Raw genomic sequence first — 10,082 nt, forward strand, 5'->3', positions numbered from 1 at the left:
ATACTCAGTAACTGCTCAAATCAAGGAAAGACAATAGGATTTGTGGTAGTGCTTAGGATAGATTTTAGATTTTTTAAACATAGGATGACATATAGTCGCTTGCAGGACTGCAGATAGATTTTATTTCCTGATTATTTGCCATATCTGTACTTGCCTAAACAACTGTGCGTTTTAAAGCTGCTTGTCCCAAGTGAATTACTAACTGGCAGTTAAGAATAGAAGAGTGAATGTTGACCTGGAGAAGTGTTTAGCATCAAAATCATTAGAGTTATGCTCCCTGGCGGAATAAAAAGGGATTATCCTGATTTGGTTCCTCTCCATCACTTGCTCAGCTGGGTTTTGAAATATAAGGCTTCATCTTTTTGCTGGACACTTTGGCAAATGCTGTGACTGGGGACAGGGACAACCTCCTTTTCCAAGGACATATATACAATTGTCCTCTTATATGTGCATCGATTCAATAACACAAAAGTATTTGCTCCTCTAAGAGCCCAAAACAAAGCTGCTGTTTGCTGCCACCCACATGCCTATGTGAGGCAGGGCTCTGGAGCCTGCCTGAGTTTTGCAACAGGATTTATCCAACAGGAGTATTACCAACATTGGAGAACAACACCTTTCCTCTGAGCTTGCAAGATGCATTGTAGACACAAATTCAATCAAGCTTCACAGCAATCCCCGGTGAGGCAGGCAGGGATTAGTCAAAGAATTAATTAGTAGAGAGAAGCCAAGGTAGAAAATTAGTTTCTCAGTCACTTCTACCCTGCCTTTAATATTGGTTTCTAGGATAAACACATGATGTGTTGGGTTACATTAGAGCAGACCCCCTGCAAGCTGCCTTTCTGCACCTACCGCTGCACTAGAAGCCTCCCAAATAGCTGCCCTCCCAGACCCTGCTTCCGTGCTGTCAGCATGACGGGTGCTGGGGAAGGTCGCTGCACCCCTCCTCGTGGGGGGGCACGGATATGGCACCCTCCACCCCTGCCCTAAGGAAACTTGCTGGCACCCCATGTGTGCTCTGCTGGCACAGGCTGCATTTGCAGGGGTGGTTGGAGATGGCCATGGAGGCAGATCCAACAGTCAAGATACCCAAACCCAAAACTGAAGTGAAGCACTGGGAACCAAAGCCTTGATGGACACAAGTTGCTCTTGGGGAGATTCTGACTGGACATGAGAGAAAATTTTTTCACAGTGAGGACAGTCACCACTGGAATAATCTCCCCAGGGAAGGGGTTGACTCGGCCACATTGGACACCTTCAAGAACTGGCTGGACAGGGTGCTGGTCCATCTTGTCTAGGCTGTGCTCTTCCCAGAAGGGTTGGACTAGATGATCCCTGAGGTCCCTTCCAACCTGGGTTTCTGTGATACTCTTTGCTGGGTGAAAAACTGGCTGGGTGGCCGAGCCCAGATAGTTGTGAACAGAGCTAAATCCAGTTGGTGTCTGGTCATGAGTGGGATTCCCCAGGGCTCAGTGTTGGGACCAGCCTTGTTTATTATCTTTATCAATGATCTGAATGAGGGGACTGAGTGCACACTCAGTAAGTTTGCAGGTGACACCAAGCTGGGCGGGAGTGTTGATCTGCTCGAGGGCAGGAGGGCTCTGCAGAGGGACCTGGACAGGCTGGATCGATGGGCCGAGGCCAGTTGTGTGAGGTTTAACAAGGCCCAGTGCCGGGTCCTGCCCTTGGGTCACCCCAACCCCAGGCAGCGCCCCAGGCCTGGGGCAGAGGGGCTGGGAAGTGCCCGGCGGAGAAGGCCCTGGGGGTGCTGGCTGACAGCCGGCTGGGCATGAGCCAGCAGTGCCCGGGTGGCCAAGGAGGCCACCAGCCCCCGGGCTTGTGTCAGCACTGGGGTGGCCAGCAGGAGCCGGGCAGGGATGGGGCCCCTGTGCTCGGCCCTGGGGAGGCCCCACCTCGAATGCTGGGCTCAGGTTTGGGCCCCTTGGGACAAGAAGGGCCTGGAGGGGCTGGAGCGTGTCCAGAGAAGGGCAGCGGGGCTGGGGCAGGGTCTGGAGCACAAGTGTGCTGGGGGGCGGCTGGGGGAGCTGGGGGGGTTTAGCCTGGAGAAGGGGGGGCTGAGGGGAGCCCTTCTCGCTCTCTGCAGCTGCCTGAGAGGGGCTGGAGTGAGGGGGGGGCTGGTCTCTGCTCCCAAGTCACCAGGGACAGGACGAGAGGGAACGGCCTCAAGCTGCGTCAGGGGAGGTTTAGGTTGGATATTAGGGAAAATGTCTCTACTGCCAGAGCGGTCAGGCCCTGGCACAGGCTGCCCAGAGAGGTGGGGGAGTCACCGTCCCTGGGGGTGATCAAAAACCATGTAGATGTGGCACTTCAGGGCATGGTTTAGGAGACGTGGTGGTGTTGGGTTGACAGTTGGACTTGATGATCTTAGAGTTCTTTTCCAACCTTAATGATTTTATGATTCTATGATGAAAATCACAACTGCAGCCCAACTCCTTTAGGAGATGAGGATTTTCTCCCTGTTGTCCTAATAGCAGCACTTATCATAGTGTTCTCCAGAAAACGCAGACAAAATCAAGATCTCTGTCTGGCTTTGCCAATACAAAAAACAAATTACAGCTACTACATGTAACCATAGGTTTTCTGTTGGAAGAGGCAAGACAGAAAAGGGAAGGACAGTTTGACCAATTTGAGAGATGGAGAAGTGAAACATGGATCCTTTGTCATGCTCACAAAGTTTACAGCAAAGCCTAAAAATAAACCCTGAACTTCCAAGCTGTTGCCTTAACTAGAAGAGCATCTCCTCTCGCTGGCCTATGGCTCCAGTACTTGCTCCGTTGCCTTCTTTTCCACAGTTTACCACCCTCTAACGACATGAAAACTTGCTCAGAGGTGCAACTGCATTTATTCAGCACAACTCTGCTGGGCTATGTCTCTTTACACAGAGGTGAATCAAGGCAAAGGATGGGCTGGAGCACATGGCGTTGAAGGGAATGACATTACAGCTCTCTAATGTCATTTTTGCACCTCACTTTCCATTATGAAACTCCAGTTTGAAGGTCATGCAACCAGTGTCTCCAGCACTGCCCTCTTACATCCTCCAGTGTGAAACACAGGGTTACAAGAGCCCCTCTCCCACACACAAAATTAGAATAAGTTTTTAAAGTTATACTATGTTTCTGTTCTGTAGAAACCCTGGCCGGCCTGAGTGATACTGCTTCCCACAACTCCTCCTCCTCCAGCTTGGTCAATCGAGCTCCCAGCTCACCAGTTTTGTCCCCATGAGCTCAGTCTTTTCTGCTCCCTCTGCTCCTGCCGGACAGTGGCCACTTTCCACCACCTGGCAGGGGAAGCTGCTCGTCCCTGGGCTGTCAGGCTCCCAAGGCACCCATCTCCATAGGGCAGCGTAGGAAGCAGAAGAACACGAGGCTGGTTCCCTGCCACAGGGTAAAGGGACCATTGAATGGGAGACCGTCTGATCCTCTGCTCACTTTCAACTTCATGTGGACCAGGCAACATGCCAAAACAAAATGGGCACAGGCTTTGCATTTAGTCTCCAGGTTTCTGCGTCCTTCACGCCTATTTTTGTAAGAGGCCTTGTTCTTCTCTGTCTGCCACCCAGGGCAGGGTGGAGGTAGCTCCTTGCAGGCTTTCAAAACAAAGTTCTGGGGATAAGGTTAGACTCCTGTTTCTCAGGACTTTCCAGCAGGCTCAATTCATGTTTCCTACCGGGCTGATAAAGCACCTTTCCCCATCTATGCATATCCCTCCTGTCCTGCTCATCCATGGCTTAACATTTGCCACCTTTTACTTTTATCTGGAAAGAGCTGACTGATGGGTAAGAGTGCATCTGGTGCCATCACAGAGGCACTCAGGTCGGCATTGCCACCAGGGCCGGGGAGCTGCCAACTTCTGGGAGGCCAAAGGACAATGAGTTGCCTGGATGTGCGGACCCTCTGTTGGGGTGCTGGACTCAGACCTGCACACTCCTCGGCTTAGCGCTCGCCCAGCCCCTGCTCCTGAGGGAAAAGAAAAAGCACAAAATATTAACGGGCAGGAAATTCATGGCAGTTTTCACTGGACTTTCTGATGATTTATGACTTTAGGTGTAAATTATCCCCCTAATTTACCCTTGCACCCAGCTGGGTTTGGCCATTTCCACAGTGTAAAGAAGCCCATGTTTGAGAGCTCCAGCCACCCAGGGTACTGGCAGGAGCGGCGCCTAGCTGGAGTTTCCTTAGAGCCCAGGGAGTCCCTGCCCACAGTCCCTGCCTCGATAACACTGGAGGAGCATAGAAAAACCCTGAAACTCCTGCAGCACTGCTACCAGTAGCTCTGAGGGCTTGGGACAGAACAGGAGAAGGAGGAAGCTTGGGATCTGGATCTTCAGCAGCTGCCCACAGGATAGCCCAGGAAGGTCTGGGGTGGCTCCCAGACCTTTCATACTTACCTGGTGCCCCAGTGTTTTTGAAAGAAGCCAGGAAAGCTCCTCTTGAACATGTCATTAGCAAACACATAAATCAGGGGATCCAGCCAGAGGTTTGCCATGGTGAACACCCAGCTGGCAGTAGTAGGCAACTTCTATTTGGTGCAAGAGCTTGCAAGACATGCCATAGTACTTCACAGTGATGCCAACACAGATGTGCAGGGGGCCAAAGGAGATAGAGAGCAAAAATCACCAGAGACACTGTTATCATCTGCAGAGACCTGCTCTTCATCTTCTTGTCTCTGGAGCTTTTCTTTGCTGCTTCAGCAACGGCAGCTCCCAGCAGAGCTCCACATGTCAAGGATATGGCAATGGGCAGGAGGAAAGAAAGCACAACCAAAACTATGTTGTAGAAGAAGTAAACAGAGACCAACACCGACTGATGAGTATTTAGGCATTTTGCTGAGCCATCAATAACTGAAGTCTTGAGGAGGACGAAGAAAGGCAGCCCTGGGACAAAGAAGAGGAGCCAGATGAACAAGCACAGCTTTCTTGAGAAGTTCCTCTTCTTCCAGAGGGACTTGCTCTTGTACCGTACAATGACAGAGTACTGGTGAATGCAGACGAGCATCAGGAAATAGATGCTGCTGTACACGTGAGCACTGTGCAAGAAGACTTTGAACTGGCAGAGAAACTGCCCAAGTGGCCACTAGTTGCTGAGGCTGGGGTAGGAAATCCTGAGTGGAGCAACAGGGATGATCAGCGCACGTCCCAGGACCTGACTGAACTGCAGGATCGTGCCTGAACACCAGTGCTTGATGCGGAAACAGAACACCCAGAAGCTCATGCCGTTCAGCAGGATGCAGCCCAGCAGAAGGGTCCCCGGGGCAGGATGGTGGGGTGCAGCCCCTGGGGCATGCAGTCCATGCTGGTGTTCATGAGGGTGAGAGAAGCCACTGGCTCCAAGGACCCAGGAGAACCCTCTGTGCTGACCTGCAAGGGGTGGGTGGAAAAAAAAGAAAGCAGTGATACCACACAAGCTCATCATCTTAAGGCTGAGCTGGATCAGTGGCAACAGTGGCTGACACAGCAGAGACAGGTTTTCAAATGATCCATGATCCTGTGGCCAGAAGTTGACCACTATTTATCCCAGCCTCCACCAGAGGAGACCTGGCAGGTGCAAGGGGCCAAGTCTTGCTTTTCACACACAAATATATAACCTCACGGGAATCAAACTTGAACCTGCGTGCTCAGCTTGACTTTCTCTGACTGCAGTAAAGGAAAGAGAAAGGGCTACAAAGGAACGACAGGAACATCTTAAATGTTCACCACTACTAACTGCTGATGGGTGAAGATGAAACAGATGATGCTGTTACTGCTTGGCTCCAAAAGCCTCTGCACTGAAAATCACTAGTGAGATCCCAGCATCACCCACACTACAATTATTTCAGCTGGTTTTGTTACAGTGCAGTTGGCAAGTGGCTCACCGACCTACTCCCTCTCCTGCTGACAGACTTCCCAGCCCTGCTTTTGGACAAAGAGCAGCCCCATGCACCCGCCATCCACCTTGCTTGGTTGCCATACCCAAACTTCTCGCACCATCAGGCCAAGCAGGATACCCCGCTGGGTACGAGGTGCTGCTGTTTATTCACAGCCTGGCGAAGGGAGCAACTCTGTTGCGTGAGTTGGGTCTTTCTCCTGGAGGGAGGATTCAGGGCAGGTGGCTGATGCTGCTCCCTCCACCCATGCCAGCTCACACCCCTTAGGTCCCTCTTCATTGCCAGTAGCACCGACAGCTGGGAGGCTGGTGGGGGGCAGAGCATCCTCTGAAGCTGCTCTTTCCATTGAGCACATAGACCACCACGGGGTGACCCAAAATTGTGCCAGGCTCCTGTTGGCAGGAGCAACAGCAGGGCAAGGAGTGAGACTGTCACGGCAGCACCGAGCTCTGCCTGGCCTGCACTGCACTGAGCCTGTCCCTTTTTGGGACATGGCTTCTAAGCCCGTTGGTGTCTCACCAGCAGTAAAGCATTTCCCTGGCCATTTGGGAGCCTCACATCATTATGCAGAGGATTCTGAAATCAGACACTTTTGTTTATGCTTAAGTACTTGGATTTAGATCTTGGCTCTTATTGCTCACTCTGTCTTTGGGGTATGACTGTGTCACAACCCAGCATCTCCCCAAAATTCTCAGAGCTGCTTTGGGATAATGGCTCTGTGTAACGAGCCATTTCCATGAAGATGCTCTCAGCCTGGCCTGCTGCAGCTACAGCTTGCAGCTCTGCACGGCATCCTGAGGGATGTGGGACAGACCGCAGGGACAAAACAGGCTTGAAGGCATTTTTTACAGCTGGTTCATTTTTAGAAAGAGGCACCTTCCATCTGTCCTGGCTCCAGTCAGCCAGAGAAACTTGTGATTAAACTGCACCTTCCTATGTGCTCCGGGGTGGCTGAATGTGGCGGCTGATGGAGAAACGTGGCTTGAACAGCTCAGGAGGGATGAAGAACCAGTTTGTCCTCACCAGGGCTTTCCCAAGCCTGGCAGAATCTGGGTGTCATTTCCTTAATCTAGCCTTTAACTCCCATTTTGGTAAAACTGGGAGTCTAACCCAGGGGGCAGGGAATGACGATTAATATTTGCTAAGCTGTCAGCTAAAGACAGTGCCTTCTAATGCAAAGATATCTATGGCTATTGCAGCCATTAACCATTTGCTTTCATCTGTCTTTCATGACTTCTCCCAAAAAGTGAACCTTTCCAAATTAAGGACTTTTTAACAATGCTTTGTTGCTGTCTTCTGGCATCATCATCCACAAAGCTCCAGAAATCCCATGCCATTGCAGAGGGCAGCCACACTGGCAACAAGTGGATCCTTTCTTTTCTACCCAAAGCAGAACTGCTGCGGTGGCAATGACCAGCTCAGCTCTCAGGGCAACAAAAATCCACAAGGTCATGGGCTTCGTTTTCCCCACACTAGCCGCAGCCTGGGTTTGATGCCTACCCTGTAGAAAGCAAGTATTAATATATGCAATAATTTATTAACGAAAGAGGCAGAGGACCTGTACACTGAGAGGAGAAATTTTAAGCGGTAAGAAGAAAACACCTAAGAATTACTCAAAAATTTGAAATCTGCTTTAACTCAGCAAGGCAAAGCAGGAATAAAGAGTTAGTTTTCTCTTACCTTGAAGGTGAATCACGCAAGCCATTAGCCACACATTTACCTGGAAAACAGCAGTAGAATTAGAGCTAATCTGGATGTGAAGGGGAGGAATCAGGACCACCATCCAGCCCTGCATCTCTGAGCACTACAGGGATTTTGCTCATTCTTTATGTAAAAGAAACCCTCACCTGTTTCAGTCCTTATGAAACCTGAAAAGCGTTGCGCGGGATTACACCCATGGTGAGTTTTGCCTTTAGAAACCGATTCCTGTTAAAACAGAATGCGAATGAAACGTCGCGCACAGCCACAGGGGAGACACCCCCCCCTCCCACGGGGGTCAGACCGCAGTGCAGCTGGTGGCAGAGCGGCAGAAGCACCCGAGCTCCTTCAGACTAGCCAAGAGATTAAGACAGTGGGCAGGAAGAGGCTGCAGTGACTCCACAGCTGTACGGTTGAAAGAAGAGCTTGGTAGTGAAACTGCAGCAGCTCGGAGAACGGCAGACAGGAAAGGCAGCAGCTCATACACAAGAACAGCTTACTTTTTCTCAAAACCCTCCAAAAGCAGGAGCCTGCAGGGTTGCTGTCACCAGGAGAAGGTCGAGGAGATGCCAGTGAGTGGAGCGTGGTCCCTGCAAGTCAAGGCTGCAGGTGAAGCGGTTGTTTCGATGAGCAGCACATAGCCTGACCCCACCGAGCTCCGGGAGGTTCAGGAAGCATCGAGGGGTACAGACCTCGGCAGGGCTGAGGTGACACCGCTCCCCCAAACCGCTGGAGTGCCAGCAGGTCAGTGATGGCAGCAGCAGCACCACATGGGCGAGCTGGGCAGTCAGTTGGGGTTTCCAGGTACTGCAGACACTAATAAATGTGAGTCGCTGTAACCTCAAAGACAGAATTTGACACCAAACGGAAGGCTTCAGCTCTGCGGTTTGACCCAGCCCAAGACCTCAGCTGCAGCATTTAGAGCCAGCAGTTTTGGGGTGCTGTTAACTCTTTTGGCTCAGTAAAAGCTGCAGATTCAGTGGGGTCATAAGGTCTGGATGGGGAGGTGTGCCCCTGAGTCACACCAAATATTCCAAACAAGCATCATCATGTAGGTCAGAAAATGTGAATTTCTGAAACTGTCTCCCTGCTTTTTTCCCAAGAAAAAGAAAACCCCAAAGGGCTCTGCTGAGATATTCAGAAGATGATCTCTGGTGTGTTGACTCTGGCAGTCTTCTGGTCCAACACGAACTTGTGAAACACACTGCCAGCAGCTCTAACTTGTACAAACCCTTTGCTTTGTAAGGCAGGACGACATCTATAGCTGAGATTAAAAGCCCAGAGGGTGAAATCCTGATGATCCGTCCCAATGAACAATTTGGGACATGATGGAAACAGTCCCTGCAGGGAGGTTACTCCATGGCTGGTCAAAACTTGATGTTTTAAAACCTCCCTGAACGCTCCTGCTAGCAGCCAGCACTGGGGTGAGCGGGGCTTTCACAGGCTCACCATGGAAGGGTTGGAAACTTCCCTGAGCCATTTCAAGCCGAAAGGGAAGTTTCTAAGAAAAGTGTGGTTTAGCATACAGCCTTCAGCCCACGGAGCCTATTTAGAGCAGAGCCAACAGCCCCCACAGCCTCCAGCCCCAGGACTTCTAGTGCAGACTGAAGCCACACAAGGTGACTCCCGTTGCACTGTGCAGCACTTCTCACGGCCTGGGCTGAGAGGCTGCAGCAGGGTCTACAGTAGGTGCTGTGCTCATCTCTTTTTTTTTGGGAGGGGTGTCCTTTTTTGGATAATAAAGAGCACAGCTCAGCGCAGCAGCTGTGCTGGTTTTGTGTCGATGTTGCTGGCTGCAGTGCATGGGGTGTCTTCTTGGGCGTTCCTCTTTGGAGTAATTTCTTGTGCAACATGACATCGCGCCACAGCCCTTCCTTGCTGAGGAGTCACACGCCTCCCCATCACGAGGGGGTAAATGTGTGTCCAAGGGTGCTATGGGGGAACAGTGGGGTGAGAGTGCAGAATCAGACCCAAACCCTGCAGAGGACTTATGTTACCTCAGCAGATGGCCTCAGCAAGCTGGCCACCCTTGACCGCTTTCTTGTTAGCCTGGACCTTGGGTCAACCCAGTTAACTGTGCAAATACCAACTTGAAGGTGAGCCCCCATGGGGTTCTGGACTCAGGCCGTTGGGTTGCATCGCTCCTTCAGGTCTCTAGGGATCCACACCACTGAAGACTGGAGGATCCCAGGCTCTCCACCATCATCAGCTCCCACCACAAGGTACATTTCTTGTGCAGGACTTTCTCCAACAGAGCTGCAGAGCAACTTGAATATTTGCAAAACAAACCAAAGCAAAGCATACAATCACCTGAAAGAAGACTCTGGCTTGAAGTCACATGTTCCTCTGAATAAAGAATGAGAGAACAAACATTTATGCTATAAATTCAGCATCAAAGATGCTTTTAGCTGTACTGGATCACCCCTTACATCACCAGCTGTCCCTGTGGGGTGCCTTCCAGACACTGCCTTTGCTGGTTTCCAGGCTGGGAAAGCCAAAAGCAG

Source organism: Phalacrocorax carbo, chromosome 18 (assembly GCF_963921805.1).
Source record: "Phalacrocorax carbo chromosome 18, bPhaCar2.1, whole genome shotgun sequence".
Taxonomy (NCBI): Eukaryota; Metazoa; Chordata; class Aves; order Suliformes; family Phalacrocoracidae; genus Phalacrocorax; species Phalacrocorax carbo.